Source organism: Acinonyx jubatus, chromosome B4, assembly GCF_027475565.1.
Source record: "Acinonyx jubatus isolate Ajub_Pintada_27869175 chromosome B4, VMU_Ajub_asm_v1.0, whole genome shotgun sequence".
Taxonomy (NCBI): domain Eukaryota; kingdom Metazoa; phylum Chordata; class Mammalia; order Carnivora; family Felidae; genus Acinonyx; species Acinonyx jubatus.
This window is the reverse complement of record NC_069387.1, coordinates 21505876-21528909: the sequence shown is the minus strand read 5'-3', so window position 1 is coordinate 21528909 and position 23034 is coordinate 21505876. Positions and strand designations below refer to the sequence as shown.

The 23034-nt window shown below is 41.6% G+C and overlaps 1 long non-coding RNA gene across 3 annotated transcripts in view; it reads right to left on the bottom strand.

Annotated features, from left to right (window-relative positions):
* LOC106969751 (uncharacterized) overlaps positions 1–23034 on the bottom strand; it is a 53860-nt gene that overhangs the window by 13222 nt on the left and 17604 nt on the right. For 2 of the 3 annotated variants that reach the window (XR_008299953.1, XR_008299954.1), the window contains exons 3-4: positions 22849–22937; positions 2448–2518 (exon numbers count right to left, since the gene is read on the bottom strand). This is a non-coding gene — a long non-coding RNA (uncharacterized LOC106969751). Of the gene's footprint in view, positions 1–2447; positions 2519–16710; positions 18427–18521; positions 18677–22848; positions 22938–23034 lie in introns of those variants that run through there. The other variant, XR_003425252.2, reaches the window with a different exon arrangement.

Here is a 23034-nt window from a genome sequence, read left to right as displayed (position 1 = left end):
ATGATGATCCCCGATTCTTTCTTGCTCAGGTGATACTAGAGAGATGGCGGATTTCTTGGTCACTCTGAACACCATCAGAGTGGATGCCAGGATTTCAATAAAAACAGCGAAGCAGAGACAGCCGTAGAGTTCACATGCGAGGTGAGCCTGCTCAGACATACTGGAGGTGATGTGCAGGAAGATAGAAAGGAAGGGGTAGGGAGACCCAAATCTGGGCAGAAAACAGAAAAGACTTCACAGGAGGGTAGTTTGCCTGAAGCAACAAATGAACACAGAATTACGAAATCCAGACCTAGGTTAAAAAACAACAACAAAACACCAGATACTGTTCAATGCCTCCTCGTTTCACTTTGAATATCCCCTTTACCTCCACTGACTTACTTATTCATTCAACAGGCATTTATTGAATGCCTCCTAGACACAAGGACGGCACTCGGAGGGAAAGTGAGAGATATGAAAGGGAAGCTCCTTTCCCTTGAAGATTTTATAGCCTAGTGGGGATGACAGAAATATGAAAACAGTAATGTCAGAACGAGGCATAATTGACCCAAATACCAGCTGAAACTCAAACAGTGTTCTGGCAGCTTGGGGTAATAAATAACCCCTCACCAGCGCTCGCTGAGCCCCTGTACCCCACCCACCTTTTCCCAAGGGTTCTGCCTCTCCTACTCTGACTTGTTCTTCCCCCAAACTACTTACCCCAGGACTGTACTTTCTGCCAGGGTTAATCAGATGAATCACTGCCGATTAAGGTATTAATGCCTGAGTCTGGCTTCATCTGTGATTCTCGCAGATGACTTAAATCATGGAAAATAGGTAGGTGAAAGCTTCAATCACCTCGTTGCATCCCAAGAGGAAAGAAACAGAGCAGGGTGTTTGAGAATTGGAGGGCTTCTTGCCAGCCCTGAAACTGCACCCTCGAGGGCTCTGTCCCCAAAGTGGCCAGTCAGATGATAAGAATGACCTCACCTCTGAGAGGAAAACTCTGGGTAAAGGCCAATTTGCTAGAACAGACTTTGAATATAATGCTGTTATTGCACAAATATTATTAAATCAACTCTAGCTAAAAACCAGAACATTTTCATTTGTCATTAGCTTGAGCTGATTCTATAATGTGACTCATTAATCTTTTTCACTGAACTAATCTTAGGTTGCAAAATAATTCCATCTCCTGGAGTCCAATCTTCAGGCCGTAACTCGATTTCTAAAGACTTCCTTAATTGTAATGAACTCTTTCCTTGCTGACGTCACCTGCTACACAAGCAACAGAATCAATGCAAATTAATTACTTGGACATAGGGCATATCTGAAAATAACACACAGGTCGAGGGCATTTGTTGAACGCATAACGCATGCCAGTCACAGTCACATCTGTCATTTCATCTAACTCATATAACTACCCGCTGCGATCGGCATTCGATCTCTACTTTGAGCTACGAAGAGCCGGATCCAGAGAGGTTAAATGACTTACCCTAGGTCACACAGCTGGTAAGTGGTGAAGCCAGGATTCAAACTCAGGTCTATCTGACATCAGAGCTTATACCCTTTCCTTTACATATCATTCCACATGCAATTTGGGACTAGGAGGACTCAACGACTGTTTGTCATTTTTACTACAGATGGAATAGGAATAAATGACTTAGGTTTAAAACGTTGGAAAACTTCTTCTACACAAGATGCCTGTGAGGCATGGGGATATGTGACCACAGGACCTCTTTGAGACATGCATGAGATTGGAATGAACGGCCAACTGGAAGACCTAGCTAAAAAGCAGGGGTTGAATTAGAGCAGCATGCTTCTCAAGCTTATGTCTGAGACTCATCTTTCTAGCTCCTTCTACTATTGCGTGACTTTAAAATTTTTGTTAATGTTTATTCATTTTTGAGAGAGAGACACACAGAGAGAATAGGGGAGGGGCAGAGAAAGAGGGAGACACAGAAACCAAAGCAGGCTCCAGGCTCTGAGCTGTCAGCCAGAGCCCGATGTGGGGCTTGAACCCACAAACCGTGAGATCATGACCCGAGCAGAAGTCGATACTGTGCGACTCCCAATCATTAAGGTGGTACTCTCTAAAATTATATCTTGCGTTCTCAGTGGCTCAGATCAATCCAAACCAGAGAAGTCATAATGAGTGTCATCTACCATAGGTCCTAAGGGGTTGGGCAACTGAAGGCAACAAACCTCTTTCATCTTTTTGAAGTCAAGAGAAAGGCAAATACAGGGGAGGTTGGGGTGCTTGGGTGGCTCAGGTGATTAAGCGTCTGACTCTTGGTTTTGGCTCAGGTCATGATCTTGCGGATCGTGAGACCAAGCCCCATGCTGGGCTCTGCACTGACAGTACAGAGCCTGCTTGGGATTCTGTCTCTCTCTCTCTCTCTCTGCTCCTCCCTCCCCCAAAATACATAAATAAGCTTTTTTTAAAAAAAAAATACAGGGGACGTAGTTACCAAAAGGCTCACTACTGGCTGAGAGGAGGAATGACCATCCAAGCATCCTCTCCAACAACTTCCTGCCACTCCTGAAAAAAAAAAAAAAGCCAAGAAATAATCTGGTCCACGGCCACAATTTTCCCCCATGCCTTCACACTTATTCCATTAGTTTGAACATCAAATTATCAATATACCTGCTATAACGTTTCATTGTGCATTTAGTCACATGCGATAATGATCCCTGAGTTTTAAACAATGTGTCGTTTTCACCATTAAGAGAAGACAATAAGGCTTAGTAGCAAAAGCCATATGCCAAAACCACAATTTGTCTCTTTCCTTGCAAGTATGAGCAGATGGCCACAGGCCTACTGGGATGATTCAAACTTAATGCATGATTCTGAATCATTTCCTTAGTTGAGCAGAAGGGCTTCCAGCTTGAACCTAAACCATAGTCATCCTAGGATTCAGACCTTCTGGTGGTATTTGGAAGGCCCCGGTGGTGGGACACCAGAGTTCTGCGTATGCATGGGACCAAGACTGAAGACACTGATAGCAAGCTTGGCTCAAGGTCAAGGCCCCACGCACAGTTGGACAACTGGAGAGGAAGGAGATGTTGGACACAGTGCGGTCACTTGGGACATCCAGCTACCCAATCCCACGCAGACAGGTGTTTGCTGAGAGCCCCGGACGGCCCTCCTCTGACCAGGTATCAACGTTACATGATGGTAGAGAAAGAGGAAGAGTCTCCCCACTTTGGTAGAGAATCCAGCAGGGCATTTGTGCTCCTGCTGCAGCATCTTTTTTTTTTTTTTAATTTTTTCAATGTTTATTTTTTGAGAGAAAGAGATAGACGGGGCCAGCAGGGGAAGGGCAGAGAGAGAGAGGGAGACACAGAATCTGAAGCAGGCTCCAGGCTCTGAGCTGTCAGCACGGAACCCCACGCAGGGCTCGAACCCATGAACCCGTGAGATCATGACCTGAGGTGCAGTCGACGCTCAACCGACTGAGTCACCCAGGTGCCTCATGCTGCAGCATCTTTGACTCAGCACATTGAAAGTCAGTGTGGCTCAACTGAAAGGCAGCGTGACCCCGTCCTGGTCACAAAATGGGAAGTGGCCATGAGTCACCAGTCAAAGATCTCCAGTGGGCATCAGAGAACACTGCATCAGATCAGCATGGGAGAGACTCAGCAGGAGAGGGAGAGATGTCAGGCTCTGCAATGCCGACCTTGGAAGTATACCACGATGCCCCTGGGGGTTTCCTGAAGTATTGGGGGACCTCATACTGAGAACGTAGGTGTTTTATAAGAGTTTGTGTGTACAGAGAGAGTGGCCCCTGTTATCCTCCCTTCATTTTAACCACTTAGGCTGCCTAGGAAATTCAGGTTACCACGGGCCATGCTGAAACCTGAGACAATGGAAGGATACAATTGCAATCAGACCTTGGAGAAAGGAAGGCTCTAGAGAGCATGGCCAGCCATGACTTCAAGAATTATTTATCCCGGGAGCCTCTCAACACGAGCGAAGCCAAATGAAACAGTTAATTGTGCTTTGTTTCCCCTTTATTAAAAACGAAATTTGTGGGGCGCCTGGGTGGCTCAGTCGGTTAAGCCTCCGACTTCAGCTCAGGTCACGATCTCACCGTCCATGAGTTCGAGCCCCACGTCGGGCTCTGTGTGACAGCTGGGAGCCTGGGGCCTGCTTCAGATTCTGTGTCTCCCTCTCTCTCTGCCCCTCCCCTGCTCATGCTCTGTCTCTCTCTGTCTCAAAAATAAATAAAAACATTTGAAAAAAAAATCACCACTATAGGTTAGAAGCTCTGCCCTTTTCACGTCTAATCGTTTCAGACATTTTTGGTCCAAACACCATATTCTCCTTCAGAAGACATCATGTATCACCTGCCTTCCTATTGCCTTTCTTAAAAAGTCACCAAAACGAACAGCGCAACATTCGGCATGTGCGTCATTTCTCACCAAGGTTTCCAGGCAGAATGCATCGAAGCAGATCTCATTACCTTTTCATCAAACCCCATGCCTCCCTCTGCAGCTCCTACCACAGCAAGTGACCTTCCTATACATCAATTTAAAATGCTGATTCCTTGGGGCGCCTGGGTGGCGCAGTCGGTTAAGCGTCCGACTTCAGCCAGGTCACGATCTCGCGGTCCGTGAGTTCGAGCCCCGCGTCAGGCTCTGGGCTGATGGCTCGGAGCCTGGAGCCTGTTTCCAATTCTGTGTCTCCCTCTCTCTCTGCCCCTCCCCCGTTCATGCTCTCTCTCTGTCCCAAAAATAAATAAACGTTGAAAAGAAAATTAAAATGCTGATTCCAGGTGGAACATCTACAGTCCATCTAGCGAATAAAAAAAATATGGCTGTGAACTGGATAAAAATATAGGAAAACCCAGTCTTATAAAGATGAACTTTCTTCAAAACTTGGTCTACTATTTCAATGAAATTCTAATCACAGTTTCAGCAGTATTTTGATAAAATGCAACAGACTGATGCCAAAATTTCAAGGGAAGGGAAAGTGCGGAAGAACAGCCAAGAAAATTTTAGGGAAAGGAAAATGAGGGAAGACTTGCCTTACAAGGTAGCAAAACTATACTGTACAGCTACAGTCCTTAACGCCTTAAAGTCCTTAAAACGGAGTTCAGAAATCGGTCCATACTTATGGATGGGGAGACTTTTTTATTTTATTTTATTTTATTTTATTTGAGAAAGTGTGAGTGGGGGAGGAGCAGAGAGAGAAAGAGAATCTTAAGCCAGTTCTGTGCTCAGCACAGAGCCCCACACAAGGCTTGATCCAATGACCCTGGGATCATGACCTGAGCCAAAATCAAGGGTCAGACATTTGACCAGCTGAGCCACCCAGGCATCCCAAGGCATTTTAATTAGTAAGACACTCTAATTGGTGAGAAAAGGGTGGAAGGCGCCTGCGTGGCTCAGTCAGTTAAACATCCGACTTGAGCTCAGGTCGTGATCTCACGGTTCGTGGGTTCGAGCCCTGCATCGGGCTCTCTGCTGACACCTCACAGCCTGGAGCCTGCTTCAGGTGCTCTGTGTTTCCCTCTTTCCCTGCTCCTCCCCTGCTCGCCCTCTGTCTCTTTCTGCCTCTCAAAAATAATAAATGAATATTTAAAAAACTTTTTTAAAAAGAAGAAGAAAAGGATGGACCAGATCTTAAATAATATTATTACAACTGGCTATGATTTTTAAAAATATTAATAACTTATATATGATTATTTACCCAATTTATACAAATCAATACATTCCAGATGGATTTAAGATCTACTTCTAAAAACATAAAGTTACAACGGGGAGAGAGTTTGAGAACATTGTGTTAAATGAAAGAAGCAAGTCACGAAAGACCACATATAACATGACTGCATTTATATATGCTCAGAATAGGTAACGCTACAGATCCAAAAAACAAACTAGGGCTTACCTAGGGTGGGAGGGACAATGGTGTGTTGAAGGAAAATGAAGAGTGACTACAAGTGACTACAGTGTTTCTTTTTGGGCTGATGAAAATGTTCTAAAACTGGTTATGGTCACGGATACACCATTCTGCGAGTATACTGAGAACCAGCGAATGGTATACTGTATATAGAAGAATTGCATGATATGCGATTTACATCTCAATAAAGCTATTAAAAATACATCAAGCTAAAAAATTCAAGGAAAATGTGCTTATTATCTTGCACTAGACAATGCACACACACACACGCACACACACACACACACTCACTCACACATTTTTAAATAAATTGTACTACATAAAACTTTTAAAACCACACAAGAGAAGACCACATAAACACAGTTAAACATCACACAATAGACTAGAAAAAAAATTTTGCAACATATATAAAAGAACAGGAATTGCTTATATGGATGAACTCACCTTCAAACCCATACAAAAATACATATAAAATAAGCTACGGTCTATAAGGACCCCAATAGAAAATTAGTAATAGCTATGGATGGGATGTTGAAGTTAGAAAATCATTCAATTTCATTATTAATTTAAAATATGATTTAGGGGCACTTGGGTGGCTCAGTCTGTTAAGCATCTGACTTTAGCTCAGGTTCTGAGCTCACAGTTCATGGGTTTGCACTCTGCGTTGGGCTCTGTGCTGTGCAAAGCCTGCTTGGGATTCTCTGTCTCTCTCTCTCTCTCTCTCTGCTCCTCCCTGACTCATGCTTTCTCTCTCAAAAATAAATAAACTTAAAAAAATGTTTTGAATATATATGATTTAAAATGGCATTTTTCACCCATCAAATTGGCCAAAATTATTTTAGACGGATACCAATATTAGCAAAGGTGTGAGGAGATGACTATTTTCATATATTATTGTAGGAGTAGGGATTTGTAAAACTCCTTGGAAGGTTACTGTGCAGCATTTTATTATAGCTTTACTTGTGCATACGATTTGGCCCTGCAGCTCTACTCTTGTTACCTGTTTTAGAGACATAGTCATACATGTACATAACAAACATGTATAAGGATTTTAACTGGCATCTTACTTGCAAAGTGAAAAATTTTGAAGTGTTTTGTATGTCCATAATTTGAAAGATAGTTAAATTGTGCTAGGTCTATATCCAGTAGTTTCATTTACTGTTGTAAAAACCAGTGGTACTTGTTTGTTTTTAAGGGGACTGGTGTGGTCAGTAGTTTTGCTGTATCTGCATAGATTTTTACAAAAAAACGATGTATTACTTATATAATTAAAGATAAATGAAAACAAGAATGTGTGATATGTTAGGGAGAAACATTTTGAGAAAATTGTCAAAACTACAATTTGTATTGGTCTCAAGTATAGATGACCAACTTTTTCAAAGTGGACCAATTTAATTAAAATAAGAGTGTTTTAAGGATCCTGGTCATCTCACTTTTTCATTTTACCTTGTATAGAAAAATGAATATATATATATATATATATATATATATATATATAGCACCCTCCTAAGGATATCCATTCCAGAATTTTTAATTTAAAAAAAATGGACACAGGGGCACCTGGGTGGCTCAGTCAATTAAGAGTCCAACTCTCAATTTTGGCTCAGGTCATGATCTCACAGTTCATGAGGCTGGGGGGGACAGAGAGAAAGGGAGATACAGAATCTGAAGCAGCCTCATAGCCCCTAGCTGTCAGCATAGTACCTGACACGGGGCTTGAACCCACGAACTGTGAGATCATGACCTGACCTGAAGTCAAACACTTAACCAACTGAGCTACCCAGGTGCCCCAAGATTCACAGTGTCTTAGTTAAGAACAAAAGTTATTCAAAGGCACAGCATTATAATAAGATACTGCAGTGCAAGCTGCTATGTAGAGCTAGAAATTTCAGCAGAAAAATCATTATGACTAGCAACATAGTACATAAGAAAAGGAGAAAACTTTAAAATGAGAGCTCCCCTACAAATGACCCAAGGGAAGATGATCCCACAGTGGTGCTCAAAGTTGACAAGCCCCAAACACATTTGCAGAGATTCCAATCAGAGTTTTAGTTCCCGCATCTTGATCACAAGCACATAAACAAGGGCAGACACATGAGAAAACCCTCGAATGTGGAAGATAAAGATCAGAGCAAACAGAAAAGAGCAACTGAAACCATCCAAGAACCAAAAGTGCAACTCGTATCCTCAGAAACACAAGAAAAGATAATGAGTTCCTGAAGCAAGAACAGAATCCTGTGGAAAGGGGCATTGGGAGAACCACAAGCATTCTTGAGAACTAAAAACATAAAAACAGAAGGAAAAAAAGCTAAACGAGTTAGAAAACAGGGGGAAAGATAAAGAGGAGGACACCTAGAGACACAAGACAATTAGAAAACAATTCCAGGAACTCCAACATCAGAACGATCAGATGAACAAAAAGAACAGAGAAAACAGAGGAGAGGAAATTAGAAGCAAAATTTCCTAGAACTAAAGACATCAGTTTCCAGACTGAGGGGCCCACTAAGTACCCAGCATAGGGGCAGAAACAGACTGACTGCAAGGCATATCAGTTCAGAACACTGTGGACTAAGAAAAGCCACTGCATGACTCTGTTCTTCCCAATACCAACATCGAATTCCAGAAGACCATGGAGCAAGGCCTTCAGACTTCTGAAGGAAAATAACTTCCAACTTAGAATTCCATACTCAGACATAAATTATAGATGAGGTAAAATTAGAACAGTTTTAGAAATCTAAGATTTCAAAAAATTTGAAATACACACTTGCTCAGGAAACAATTGAAGATGCCCTCACCCGTGTGAAGGAGTACACAGAGGAAGAATATATATGATAGGAGAAAGAGTCAATTCAAAACAGGAGAGGGCATCTGGGTGGCTCAGTCGGTGAAGCATCTAACTTTGGCTCAGGTCATGATCTCACAGTTCATGAGTCCAAGTCCCAAATCAGGTGAGCTCTAGCTCCGCTTCAGGTGAGCCTTGGTTCTCTCTCTCTCTCTCTCTCTCTCTCTCTCTCTCTCTCTCTCTTCCTCTCTGCCTCTCACTCACTTGTGCCCTCTCTCTCAAAAACAAAAACAAAACAGGAGAAAGAAAAAGGACAAATTTCAAGATGATGGTAGAGAGATTTCTTTTCTCTTCTTTTTTCTTTTCTTTTCTTTTCTTTTCTTTTTTTTTCTTTTCTTTTCTTTTCTTTTTTCTTTTCTTTTCTTTTCTTTTCTTTTTTAATGTTTCTTTACTTTTGAGAAGGCCATAGAGAGAGGGAGACAGAATCCCAAGCAGGCTCCTCAACGTCAGCATGGAGCTCGACACAGGGCTCGAACTCCCGAACCATGAGATCATGACCTGAGCCGAAACCAAGAATCAGATGCTTAACCAAATAAGCCACCCAGGTGCCCCGATGGTACAGAGATTTCTCATGATAACTGGGCACAAGTGTAAAGTATGAATGAAGCAGAGAGAGGCAGAGACTGGCATGGCCAAGACTGCTATCCTGACTCCCTTTACTACTATAACATCTACTAGATGAAACTCCTGGAGAATGTTCTTTAATAAAAAAGAAAAGGGAGAGGAGGAAGAGCAAGATATGAGATCAGAAAGGCCACCCAGGCCTGGAATGGGTGCAAAAGTAATCCAAAGGTGACCACAGTCCAGCCAGATTGCAGGAGCGACGAGCAGTGTCTCAGAAAATACATACAGGAACTGAGAGGTTAGCTGTTGTGATTGACCTTAGGGGAGAGCTTTACTAAAAGGCCATTAGAAGAAATGGAAATAATTTAAAACATACAAAGAAAACTCAGTGAATGAAAAGACCAGCATTTTTAACTCTATGAAAAATATAAACAAAGGAAGGAAGAATAATCATGGTATGTGACAATGCTCAGTTATAAAGAATATTAGGATAATCCTAATACTAATTTAACCCAAATTGTAATAGGATTATACTGCGAAGATGAGAAAGGAAGCAAAATGACATCCAAATAAAGAGTTAGCTCCATTTTCCATGCTAACATTGACAAAGAGATAGCAATATATGCATCGTTCTTAGAACTTGGGAAAGTTGTAAAGGTCAGGAGGAGCTTTTAAAAGGGTTGAAAGCTGTTGCCTTTGAGGAAGGGGACAAGGGAAGTGAGAAGGGGCAAGTCAGGAAACTAAATTTCATAATGGCTCTTTTATTACTATTCAACTTTGGGTTTTGTTTTGTTTTGTTTTGTTGCTTTTTTGTTTTTTATTTTATTTTATTTTAATCTTAATTTTATTTTTAATGTAATTTGTTGTCAATTTGGCTAACATACAGTGTATACAGTGTGCTCTTGGTTTGGGGGGTAGATTCCCGTGACTCATCGTTTACATGCAACACCCAGTGCTCATCCTAACAAGTGCCTTCCTCAATGTCCATCACCTATTTTCCCCTCTCCCCCGCCCCCATCATGAACCCTCAGTTTGTTCTGTGTATTTAAGAGTCTCAAAAAAAAAAAAAAGTTACAAACAGAGAGGGAGGGAAGCAAACCGTAAAACTATTCAACTGTTTAAACTATATGCCTATAAATTATTGATTTTTAATTCAAAAATAAAAATAAAAATAAATTCTGGATTTCTAACATAAACAGGTAGCCTTTCAGGCGACTAATTTTGAATATTAAAAAGAAACTAAGGGGTGCCTGGGTGGCTCAGTCGGTTGAGTGTCCGACTTCAGCTCAGGTCATGATCTAGTGGTTCGTGAGTTCCAGCCCCACGTCAGGTCTCTCTGCTGTCAGCACAGAGCCCACTTTGGATCCTCTGTCTCCCTTTTTCTCTGTCCCTCTCCCCACCTCAAAAATAAATAAAACATTAAAAGATGTATGTAGGGGCGCCTGGGTGGCTCAGTAGGTTGAGCGTCCGACTGCGGCTCAGGTCATGATCTCGCGGTCCGTGAGTTCGAGCCCCACATCGGGCTCTGCGCTGACAGCTCAGAGCCTGGAGCCTGTTTCGGATTCTGTGTCTCCTTCTCTCTCTGACCCTCCCCCATTCATACTCTGTCTCTCTGTGTCTCAAAAATAAATAAACATTAAAAAAAAAGATGTATGTAAAAAAAGAAAGAAAGAAATATTATATATTATATTATATATTATAATATTATTTGAATATCTCTCCTGGCTGGGGAGAGGTATAATATAGATTACATCCAGGATAGCTCACCTGTTTTCACCTTAATATTTTCATGTGACTTCTGAAGCGCTTTTATCCTTTTTAATTGTTTCAGTAGCCAGGCATCAGATCTTCTCCAGAAAGGTCATCCACAGGCATAACAGGATCTACTACACGCTCACATAATTTCTCTAAAACACGATGGTGCAGGCAATGGTTACCCTTTCTTGGGGAAGAAGAAGATACTCCTCGCTGTGTACGTAAGCCTCACTGCCTTGAATAATCAAAGTCCCTCAGAATTGTGTAGTACTCTGGACTTTTCAAACTACTTTCTCATGTCTGTATTCAGCCCTGCCACAGTCCTGAAAGGTAGGAAGGACAAAAGCCCAGAGAGTTTGAGTGACTTCCCTAAGGTCACTCAGCTGGTAACAGCAGAGCCATGAGTAGAACCATCAACTCGTGACTCTCTCCACCTACCACGCTGTGCAGCAGTCTTGTTTTCAAATTTCATAAAGTCTCCATTTGTTTAATAGCTCCAGTCGCTGGCAGCCAAAAGACCAGATGGTGGGAAAAAGAAAGAGGGTGTATGTGAATTTCCTTCTCTAAAGCCCAGCCACTCTGCCGAGAGCCAGCCTCACAACAATCTGCCCTCTGCCCAGAAGATTAACCCCAGATCCTGGCTTGCAAACAAGACAAATTTGGGGTCTTGGGATTCTTCCACATTCGAGGGTCTCTTTTAAAAATTGGAAATGCCCCGGAGAAGTAGAGAAATCCTCAGACAGGGGTGGTTGGCAACCAGCTAAAAATAAGCCTGAGATACTGTAAGGCAGTTAAGGGAGGAAGAAAGAGGCACCAATTTATCCTAATTCCAAATTGTTCACAGGACTAACCTTGCCCATCCGAGCCAGAATTATTAGAAAAGATTCCTTGAGCAGAAACGCCATGAGGTGCCCACTCTCCTTTTGTCTACCGGTGAATATATAGTGATTGGAAAGCCAACAACCGAAACACAAAAATCTCCACTAAACCCAGTTCACTAAGAAAGATTTAAGCTAAACTGGCATTTAGAAACCTAACAGTTATTTGTGCGTCGATTCTAAAGCAGTTGGACGTTTCATCTTGTTTGTCAGGGACAAGATTTTCTCTCTATTTTTAGCAAACATTGCAAGCTGGGCACGTGCAGCCTTTGCTGAACAGAATGCGAAACGGGGTTTCTTCTGGGTCCTCAATGTGCGGGAGTCTGACAAGGCCCAGAGCAGGGCAGAATCAAACACAGGCTGCGACTATCACTTGGAGATGAGATAACCAAACAATGGGTCAAACTCAACTCTGGCATCCGAGGCGGACTCTACTTTTTTTATAGCATGAATGACCACAACACATCCATTTAGATTTGCAGCCTATTAGAATCCATTTGTGCGAGCTCTGTGTGCAACGGATAGCAAACTCTATGCAGATTTAAATATAGAGCAAAGGATAATTGTAAGACGTCTCAATCAGGGTTTCTGCTAGACTTCACATATTTTAAAGGCATAACACACAGAGGTTACATAACTGCCTTTACGGAAAACCCTGCATTCAGAGTTGTTTTTGAAGCCTGTTTGCAGCTGAGTGTTTACTAAATCAAGCACTAAAAACTAGATTTACACTGGTTTTTGGAAGCTGAATGCCAGCTGCAGCTGCCATTAGAGCAATTCAATTTCTTTTTTATAAAGCACAAGTAAGGCTCAATTTACTAAAGTTTTATTTCCTTTTTATGCATCCCATATGCTAGGGGAAAAAATTAAGTTTATGAGATTAAAAATGAGTTTTATGCTAAATGTTTACAAAGTTTCAGCTGGTTGCATTTGCGAGCCCTCAAACCCACCAAGTTCAGCTTCTGGGTTTTTTCCAGCAAAAGGAGGTCTTTGTGTTTACCAAAGGAAATGGCCCAGACCTCCTCCTCTGTTCCCATCTAGCTCTGGCTTCCCTTTCACATCGCATGATTTTATAAGAGGTGAGGTAGACAGAGAAGTTCCTCAGGATGTCAAAATCTTCAGAAGGAATGTCCTGTGTGGACACAATTGCTTTTTTAAATGATTCTCCACCCCACCCCTTCCCTCTGTCTTGATTTAGCTAGTCTGGTGATGTTTTTTCATTTCTGTGATCATCTCTAAAAAAGCAATATAGCTTTTACTTGATAGAAAGAAACATCTAGATAGCTAACAGCTGCTGAATCTGGAGGAGACTGCTTTTCATCACCTAATTACAAACCACAGTAGATTAGAAAAGTTGCATTTCTTTGCTCCAAAAGTAATGGGCACAACGAATTTTTTTTTTTAACTGTACATATGTCACTCGGAAGAACCCAATATATCCCTTGTGAAAATATTTCACTACACAAATTCTTCTTCCCTCTGAAATACTTTGGCGTTTCTTAGGATTGGTTTTTTAAATTACTCTAGTTCTGATTAAGCTATCAAAGAACCTATCATCTTGGGGAACATTCATTGAAAGAGACAGGATAGAAAAAAATTTTAAGATAAGAAAGCCTTCTAGAGATAAGGTCAGAGAATCCATCCAAATGACCAATGGAAGAAGTCCATTTATATTCACTAACTTATGCTGTTTCTACTTAACTATTAAAAGGTCGAGTTTCAAGCTTTCCTAGAAGTGGTAAAGGAAATCCTAGAGCCTTACAGTATGAGATTGGAAACGCAAAGAGAAAAAAATCAATATTGTAGATATCACAGTAGATGACAGATGAATGTTAAGGTCCTTTGAGAATAAATTGTTAACGGTCATTAAGGGAACTCATGTCCTAGCATGTCACAGTGTTCCAAGGAGGGTCTTGTCTGAGAAGAGCTCACAGAAAACTCCAGCACTGAGAGGTCCTGAGCAAAGAACAGAAGTGAAGATCATCTTCCAGGCATTGACCTACATGATGGAAAAGTTGATATGGACCAATTTTGGTCAGAAATACTAGCTAGGGGTCAGTATATTGGAGTTCTCTCAGTGTACGAACCAGATAATCCTATCCCAACAGGCAACTGCTGGCAAACAGGATGGTTTATACCAAAAAGGATAAAGGAGAATGACAACCGTGTGAAATGACGGTCTCCAGAAGGAAAGCTGAAGGATGCATACAGAGCACGGATCGATTTTATTGGTCTGTAGGCCTGCAGCCTCCGAAAGCAAAGAGTGGACACAGCAGAGATACCCCCGGGCACTTAATCTCAAGTGCTTCTAGCAGCAAAGGGGATCACTGGGGACCCTGGCAGGAGAGGGAGGGACTTAAAAGCCGGGGTCACCCTGATTGTACAGCAAGGGGCTTAGAGCATAAATTACTTTTTGTTGGCATGTTAACCATCCCCACACTGTTTTAACTGTACCCCTTCAAACTATTATAGCGTAGAAAATAAGAGTCACACTGATGAACCATTGACCGTATTCTTGATTTGGGGATCTTTGTCCATCAGTTAGGAGAGACAAGGCACATGTTTACAAAACATCTAGAAAAGACTTAATTTAAGGTGTTTTCCACAATTCAGCGGAAATTTGGAAAGATAGAAGGACCCATGTATATAGGAGCGGTCTGAGAAATGTTTGCAGAGAGATGAGTCTTGAAGGATATATAGCATTTGGATAGAAGACCGAAGAAGGCATTTCAGGCCTAAGGAAGGATATGAGCCACAGCACGGGATGCAGGTATAAGAGGGGTATGCTTATAGAAAGGGGGGCAGCAATGAGGAAGCCAATTGGAGCAAGGGGCTAGGAGAGTAACAGAACACAACATTTGAAAGAGGGATTAGACCCAGGATTTGGAGCAGTGTCCATATTAGACTGGCAAGCAATGACAAACCTCTGAAGGTTGTGAGAAGAAAAATCACACAGTGAATGTGGCACCTTAGAGAGACTGGTCTAGCAATAGGGCAGCACGATAAAGTGGAGAGAAACGAAGTTAGATCACTGAGGAGGGAGCAACAATGATCCAGGCGTGAGGTAATGAAGCACAAGTAGAAGCCATGAGGAGAGAGAGTTGGGGTATTTGTTCTCTCCACGCCCCTCCCTGCCACCTCCCCATCCCTTACTGGTAGGTGGTCCTACTTCCATAGACCCAGCTTTCTCTGGACTCCCATAGCATTGTTTACCAATGTGTTAGCCCCAGGGAGGTCCCCCAGCCCTTGCTGGTTTCCTTGACCATACCACTGGGTTTTGTCTGTTCGGTGTTGAATGGGCCATTTGTGCCTTTGCAGAGCCTGACTTATACAGACCACAAAAACATCTTGAAAGAAAAGTAAAGATCTGTGAATTGGACTGGAAGAAAAGACACATTGATGAATACAATTTTGAGTGTGGGAAATCAGAAAACATGGCAGAGAAATATCAAGGGCTGGCTGGGAGTAAAGATTCTCAGAACTGCCTAGGGTGAACCCTGGCTTCTCCACTTGGTAGCTGCGTCATGTCAACTGGGGGCACAATGCTCTGCATCCCTAGGCCTGAGCTCCTTCATCTCGTGAAATAGAGAAGATAACTGGAATGGTTCCAGACTCACTGTACATGCTGCATAAGTGTGTTCTATTTACTGTTCTCAGGAGAACTCACGTGGGAAATATTGATTATGAACCAAATCTTGTTCACTTTGAGCCAAATGGTGGCGGTAGAATCCTTAGGTGGAAATTTCCCGGAAGCGCTTGGAAGTAAGTACATTTGGGCAAGAGGAAATTACTAAGACAAAGATAGATACAGAGTAACCTGTGTGAAAGGGAGAGGGGAAACTTTGAAAATGGATGACCTTTTCAAAGGGAAGGATGCATCAAAAGAGTAGCAATGTTCTCAGAAATACATCCTGGACAAGCCCACAGTGAGTGGGTAGGAGGAAGATGAGAGGCGAAAAAAGGAAAAAGAGAAGCGGAAGAGAGGGATCTTACGGTAACACAGAAGCTAAAAGAGCCAGAAGCAATGAAAATGACAGATGCCTTTGAACTTCGAAAAGAGATTACCTGGAGCTTGGGGAGACAAATCTTGAGGCAGTGGAATTTGAAGAAAGAAATAAGTCTTTCTAAAAAGCTATTGGAGGGGGGCCTGGGTGGCTCAGTCGGTTGAGCCACCAACTCTTGATTTGGGCTCAGGTCATGATCCCAAGGTTATGGGGTCAAGACCCTAGTCTGCTCCATGCTGAGCATGGAGCCTGCTTGGGATTCTCTCTCTCCCATCTTCTACTCTTCTCCCCCACTCACATGCTCTCCCTCTCTCTCTCTCTCTCTCTCTCTCTCTCGGAAATAAAAAATAAAAAAAAATTTTAAATAAAATAAAAACCTTGAGGAAGCAGGTGCAGCCAAAGGTAGTTCACTCTGGTTTTCCCCCATGATGCAGTAGTCATGGGCATACCCAAATTTTGGAAAGAAGAAAAAATTAAGAGAGAAAAACTGAAATTTTTAAGGAAAGAAAAAACAAGTAAAGTTGCAAAATGCTTCTGTGAAGACAGAAGAGGCTAGGTTGAAAAATCAAATCGGGGGACACCTGGGTGGCTCAGTCCTCAGATCATGATCTTGCGGTTGACGAGTTCGAGCCCTGCATTGGGCTCTGTGCTGATGGCTCGGAGCCTGGAGCCTGGTCCGGATTCTGTGTGTGTGTGTGTGTGTCTCTCTCTCGCTCTCTGCCCCTCCCCCGCTCATGCTCTGTCTCTCTCTGTCTCAAAAATAAAATAAATATTTAAAAATCAAATTGGAATTTTTTTGGAAATGAGAAATCAAAATTCCAAGTGTCTGCAGGGTTTTCCTACCCCAATGGCACTCTTCTCATTTATAACAAAGCTAGCTACTCAGATTTTAGTTATTACCGTCCAGCTTTGAAGTTGGGTTAAGCTGTGAATCTGAGCTAGTTTTACAGCAACCCCCTCCCCATCACCAAACAAAAGACAACCTATACTGCTCCACTTCAAAATAACATTGTGGTTAAAAACATGGTATCCAGAGTAAGACTGGCTGAGTTTCCACCTCCAACTTTGCCACTGAGTAGCTATGTGCTCTTGGGCAAATTACTTTACCTTTCTATACCCAAATCTCCACGTCCTAAAGTGGAGATAATAACAGGGCAGTCTTCCCTGGGCCACTGTGAGGAATAAATGAGATAACACAAATAAATAATTGAAAACGACGCCTGGCATATAGTAAAGAATCAATGATCCTTGGTTATTATTGTCCTCATACATCCACCTTATACAATAATTATATATTAATTCTTTCTCCTCAGGGCAGTACTCTGATTTCTTTCAACTCAAAGAGAACATTATTATAGAAAATTCCCTTGATAATCATGCCCCAGGATAATGTAAATTCAGATATAATGCAATTGAAAATTGGCAAGTGTCTTCATCTGTGCCCAATCTCAGGTCTCAAACAGAGCAAAACAAGCAAAGCTCTCATTTTCTGAGAGGAAAACACATGAGATGAGGAGGTAAGACTGGTTGGAGAGACTGTAAAACCCTGTTTCAGGAAATAGGGATGTGAAGGGAGGGTGTCCATATCCCCAGTAATCTCTCAGCCCAGTTTCCCCACACTGGGCTGAAGAAAGGGGCTTTCAGTGACCCAGAGATTTCTGGAATCCCCACTGCTGCCCTGAAAGCCCAGCCATGCCCACAACCCAGAATCATCCCTACTGATGTTTAACCACAGAGCAGACACAATGACCACCAAGTGATATCAAATGGCACCTGGGACCAGGAAAGATTAATGGTGTCGGCAAGACTAGAACTCCTGGTCAATCAGTTGCACAGACTGGTCTCCAGGAAACTGTTTTGGGTTGATTAATAGTGTCTTTTTATTTTTAATTTTTTTTCTTAGTTATTTTTTTTTAAGTAGGCTCCATACCCAACATGGAGCTTGAACTCACAACTCGGAGATCAGAGTCACATGCTCTCTGGATTGAGCCAGCCAGGCACCCCTGACTTAATAGTCTCTTAAACCTGTTAGTTTTTCTGTCTCTCCCGGCTGGACTCCAATTTCCTTCAGGGCAGGGTTCATTTTAATCAAGTGGTTTGCTTTGTTTGTTGTTCTAATTTCCCACAATGTCCAGCACGATTTAGTGAGAGAACCATTACCATAGTAACACAAACAGGGGGCTCTGGAGGGATTTAGCTTGACCCTACCAATCCATAATCTCCATGTCTCCTTCAACCCCTTTCCACTCTCCTTTACTAATAAATTGTGCCCCAATCCCCTTTCTTATGGAGATTCTGAAGCAACTTCTGAGTTGGTATTAAACAAATGTTCCTGGAATTTTCTGTTTGATGGTTTGATAGATCCCTTGTTTTATGTCCCTCAAGTGTGACTCTAGCTCCCCTTTGTGGAGGGTAAAGACCATGGGATCTCCGACAGGTAGTGCAGCTGGCTTGGGGTCCCAGGAGAAAAGGAGCAAAAATCCCACAACCACTTCAGTTGACCTACAAAGAAAGGCAAATGCTCTTTTGCGAAATGTTACCAAGACAGAAAAATCCTAAACAGAGCCAACAACAGGAAACAGACTGGAAACAACTACCTGGCCAACTCCTTTGAGTTGGACACTGGTATCTACGCTTCTGTGTGAGCCTTCGTAGGATCCCACATAGCTCCTCTTCTCTCTTGCTTCTAGAAAGGCCTTTTCCAGTCTCTTGTTGGGCAATCAAAAGCTTTCAAGGTTGTTCATTCAGATACCTGCCAATGTTCATTAGAGCCGTTTAAAAAGTTAACAGTGGAGGGGCACCTGGGTGGCCCAGGTCATGATCTCATGGTTCATGGGTTTGAGCCCCGTGTCAGGCTCTGTGCTGACAGCATGGAGCTCGGAGCCTGCTTCAGATTCTTCTCTCTCTCTCTCTACCCCTCCCCCACTTACCCTCTGTCTCTGTCTCTCTCAAAAACAAATAAACATAAAAAAAAAATTTTTTTTTAAGTTAACAGTGGAGCAGAATCTCTATGTAGGTTTTCCTCTATCAGAATGAAATGACTGCCTTCCTCCCACCCTCACTTATGGCAGTTCAAGTTACCATATTTCATATTCTCACCCACCAATCTGTTCTGCTAGAAGTGGGCAGATAACGGCAGGAGGCTCCTCCTTTGCAGTCTTTTAACAATACTAACATACCACTGCCACCTTCATTTTTCTTATTTATTGCTTCAGAAGTGATGCTGCCCAGAGTGTAAACTCCAAGCAGAGTAATTGGTAAATGGTTCATGGCTGTATTCATCTTTGAATTCATCGGTTGGATAAAAGACTCTATTTGTTTACTCATTAGATATCCAGGTGCTTGTTTTAGCTTCAAGGAGTTTCACAGCACATTTGGGAAGACAAGGGAGTAAGCAGATGATAGCAAGAGGCTGTGATAAGTGTTGTAGCAGAACTATCCACAGAGTAGAAAGGTTAAGAAAGCCTTTCTGAAGAGGGGAGTGGCTGGGCTGAACTGGGAAGCCATGCAGACAGAAGCCGTGCAATCAGTCTCTACAGAAGGAGCAGTCTACTCAGGGGACACGAGTCTACCCTGAGTCTACTCAGTCTACCCTGAGACACGCAGGGGCACAGCCCATTCGGGGAGAAACGCACATGGCTAGGAAGTAGAATCGCAGGAAGGGACTGGCTAAAGATCATGTTGGAGGAAGAGGAAAAACCATATGGAAGAACCATATGGGTGGGGGGGGGGGGCGGTGGGGGGAGGGATGTCATGAAAGATTTTTTTAAATGACACTACGAGATCTTCAGTTGAGAAAGTTAACTCCAGAAAGAAGAATATCAAGTGGTGAATAACTCAAGGCTGGGACAAAAGGGAAGAGGCTATTAAAATAAGCCACACAAGAAATACTAAGGCTCTTGCCTAAGGACTTAATGGTGAAGGTGGAGAGAAAGAGATGCATTTGAGGAATAATAATGAGATTTGTGGAAAAATCATACTGACCGATAAGATGTAGGGGTCAAAAATGAAGGAGTCACCAATGATTCATTCATATGTTTCCAACTTAAGCACCCAGGTAGATAGTGATACCACTCTCTGCCCCAAGGAATACGAAGAATTCAGGAAGAGTTCATTTGTTAGATGCACTGACTTGGAAGTTTCCATAGAACTAAGAGGAAATGCCCAATATACAATTAGATAGACAGCTCTTGAGTTCATAGAGTTACAAATTCAGGAGCCATTCATTGAGGACGACGCCTGTTGGGATGAGCACTGGATGTTGTATGGAAACCAATTTGACAATAAATTATATTTAATATAAAAAAATTCAGGAGCCATTAGCAAGCACATTGGTGAGAGCTAAAATCATGAGAGAAAAGAAGTTCATTCGAGGATCCTATGAAGAATGAGAACAGGGCGGGGAATCAAGACCAGACTGAACACCAGCAGACCGTAGCTTTAGCTAATGTCCACCCTTCTACATGAAAAATGCAGAACAAAGGAAAGTCTTATTCCTCCATATTCTCTGGATGGCTTTATTTACTGTTCTAAAGTTCACTTTGGGACTTGTGTTATTTCACGAACACTACATCTTCCAATCTGAATTGGTCTAAGGAGCTAAGTAAGAGTGGGGGTCCAATTAATTGATGCAAAAGGAGACGTGCATTCCAAGAAGCTTGGTTCAGACTCTCTCCCTGTCCTGTATGTCTGCATCTTGGCTTCTATCTCTCCTCTCTGAGGCTGATTTTCTCCACAGAGCAGCAAGCAGTACCACACAACTCCCGAGACTCACCCCAAAGAACAAGTCAGACTCATTCTCACCGGCCCCAAGTTCAAAATGCCTGAGGAAATTCTCTGGCTGCCCAGCCTAGGCAACATGTCTATTCCCCAAGCACACATTCTGCCCAGAAAGATGGCATCCCCTGAAGGGAAGGCAAAAGAATAGGCCTTCACCCCCTCGCTTAGAGCACAATCCTCCCTTTGTTACCTCGTTCCCCCCACCAGATCTGCCTGGCTGCCTTATACATCAGGGAAGCTTCTCCTCTTTTAGAGCCTATTTCATGTTCATTCTGCTCAATCATCCCTTAAAGATCTTATCGGCTCTCAGGCTGACACTCTTCACTCCTCTACCCTTCCATAGACACCTTTGCTTCCAGGACCCCTCGTGAAATCTACCTGTCTTCTGCTCACCTAATGCAAACCAGATGAGATGGGGGGAGGTCAGAGTTTACGTAACACTGGATCAGCCAAAAGAGAGAACATTTGCCCTGCTGGTTTCACACTATGGCTTTGCAATCCTACCAAGCAGGAAGCTTGGTGAATTGGAAGAAAACAAATTTATCACTCCTTTGTGCTAATTCTGATTTTTAAAAACACATAAACACATACAAATGGCAATTTAAGACAGCAGGAAACCAAAGAACCTGACATTCTTGGAACAACAAATAAGAAGCTCCTTGAAAGTTAACAAGGCAAAGATGAATGTGGATTCTAACACGTGAAGTTAGTAAGTATTTTGTGATTTGGCTCTGCTGGAGGTTATTACACCGGAACAGAGCCAACATGGAAACTTAGTTTGAGCTACAATTCCCAGTGAAAGAAATCTCAGATTAGTCACCGTGTAATCTGGGTGTGGAGTATTTCTAATGGACCGCTAAGCAGATCGGTAATTAATTTTTGTTCTTTGAATGTAAGAAGAAATGAGACTGATGATGTGTCGGAAGACAGATTTGGAAAATATGGCTCTACCCAGGACCAAGATTCCATGTGAATACAACAAGTTCTAAAATGTATTAGTCATTTTTAGTTCACTAAATATTTGATAGCTATTTCTTTGTTATACATATTGAAAATTTCCCTCCCATCAATTACTATTTCTTATAATTTTTATTTTCTTGGCTATGTGGACTTTACTAGAGGAAACAAGATAAGCAAAGAGTTACGTTTTTATACTTTATTTTTTATTTATAAATTAATAATAAATGAATTCATTAATAAATATTAATGTTAAATTGGTAGAAGATTGAATATTATAAAACAAATTATAAAAACATAATGCTTTGCTTACTTTGTTAGTTAATTGTAATTTATTAATAAACACTAATTTGGAAATCTGAATGTATACAATGGTTACAATTCATTTTCCTTACTTCAGTCCTGTTAAGTTGGAAACAGCTAAAAGGTTTTTTTTTCAGTCCATACTACCACTTTTATTTCTTTTTTCAATTAATTTTTTAAAATTCAAGTTAGTTAACATACAGTGTAGTATTGGTTAAAGGAGTAGAATCCGGTGATTCATTACTTACATATAACACCCAGTTATATGTAAGTTATATAATATGTAATATTATATATTATGTATATAGTATACATAATAGTATGTATATATTATGTATATATGTATATACATATATGCATATATGCATATATAGTGTATATATATTATGTATATAGTATATATATGTAAGTTATATAACACCCAGTGCTCATCCCAACAAGTTAAAAGCTTTTATATTCCTTTTCAGTATAAGAAATCATATTTCACAGATAGTACCACTAGGTGGCTCAAGTGGCTAAAATAACAGATGTGCAGGGGAAAGAAACCCAAATATTTAAAGATTTATATCTCTTTCTGCAGTTATATGCTTTATAGTTTAATTTTCTACCAATTTTTATACTATTTGTAGATTATCTCTGTAACGCTGCACACAGTGGGCAATAACTTTAACATAGGTCATCATCATGTATGCCATTTATATGAAGGAGAGAGAGGATTAGCGGACAAAATGAATGAGTTGTGTTACATTTTGTCACAAAAAATGTAATAATAAAATAAATTAAAATCTTATCAGCTGACTGAGAGCACAGCATTCAATGGGTATGAAGGGCTGACGTCTTGGGCTATCTTTCATTTTAATTTATCAAGGCATTTCTAGAGATTACCTTATTTTCTGGCAGTTGTGGTTCTCATTTATGTCTCTTCAAGGCAAACGATTTGCAGCCAGGGCTTGAGCTCTCTACAGTCCAGGGACCTTGAAATCAAACCATTTTTCCTTAATAGTTATTAAAATACAGGGCTCCAAATACTGCATCCATTATATCAGATACCTTGGGACCCCCTGCTCTTTC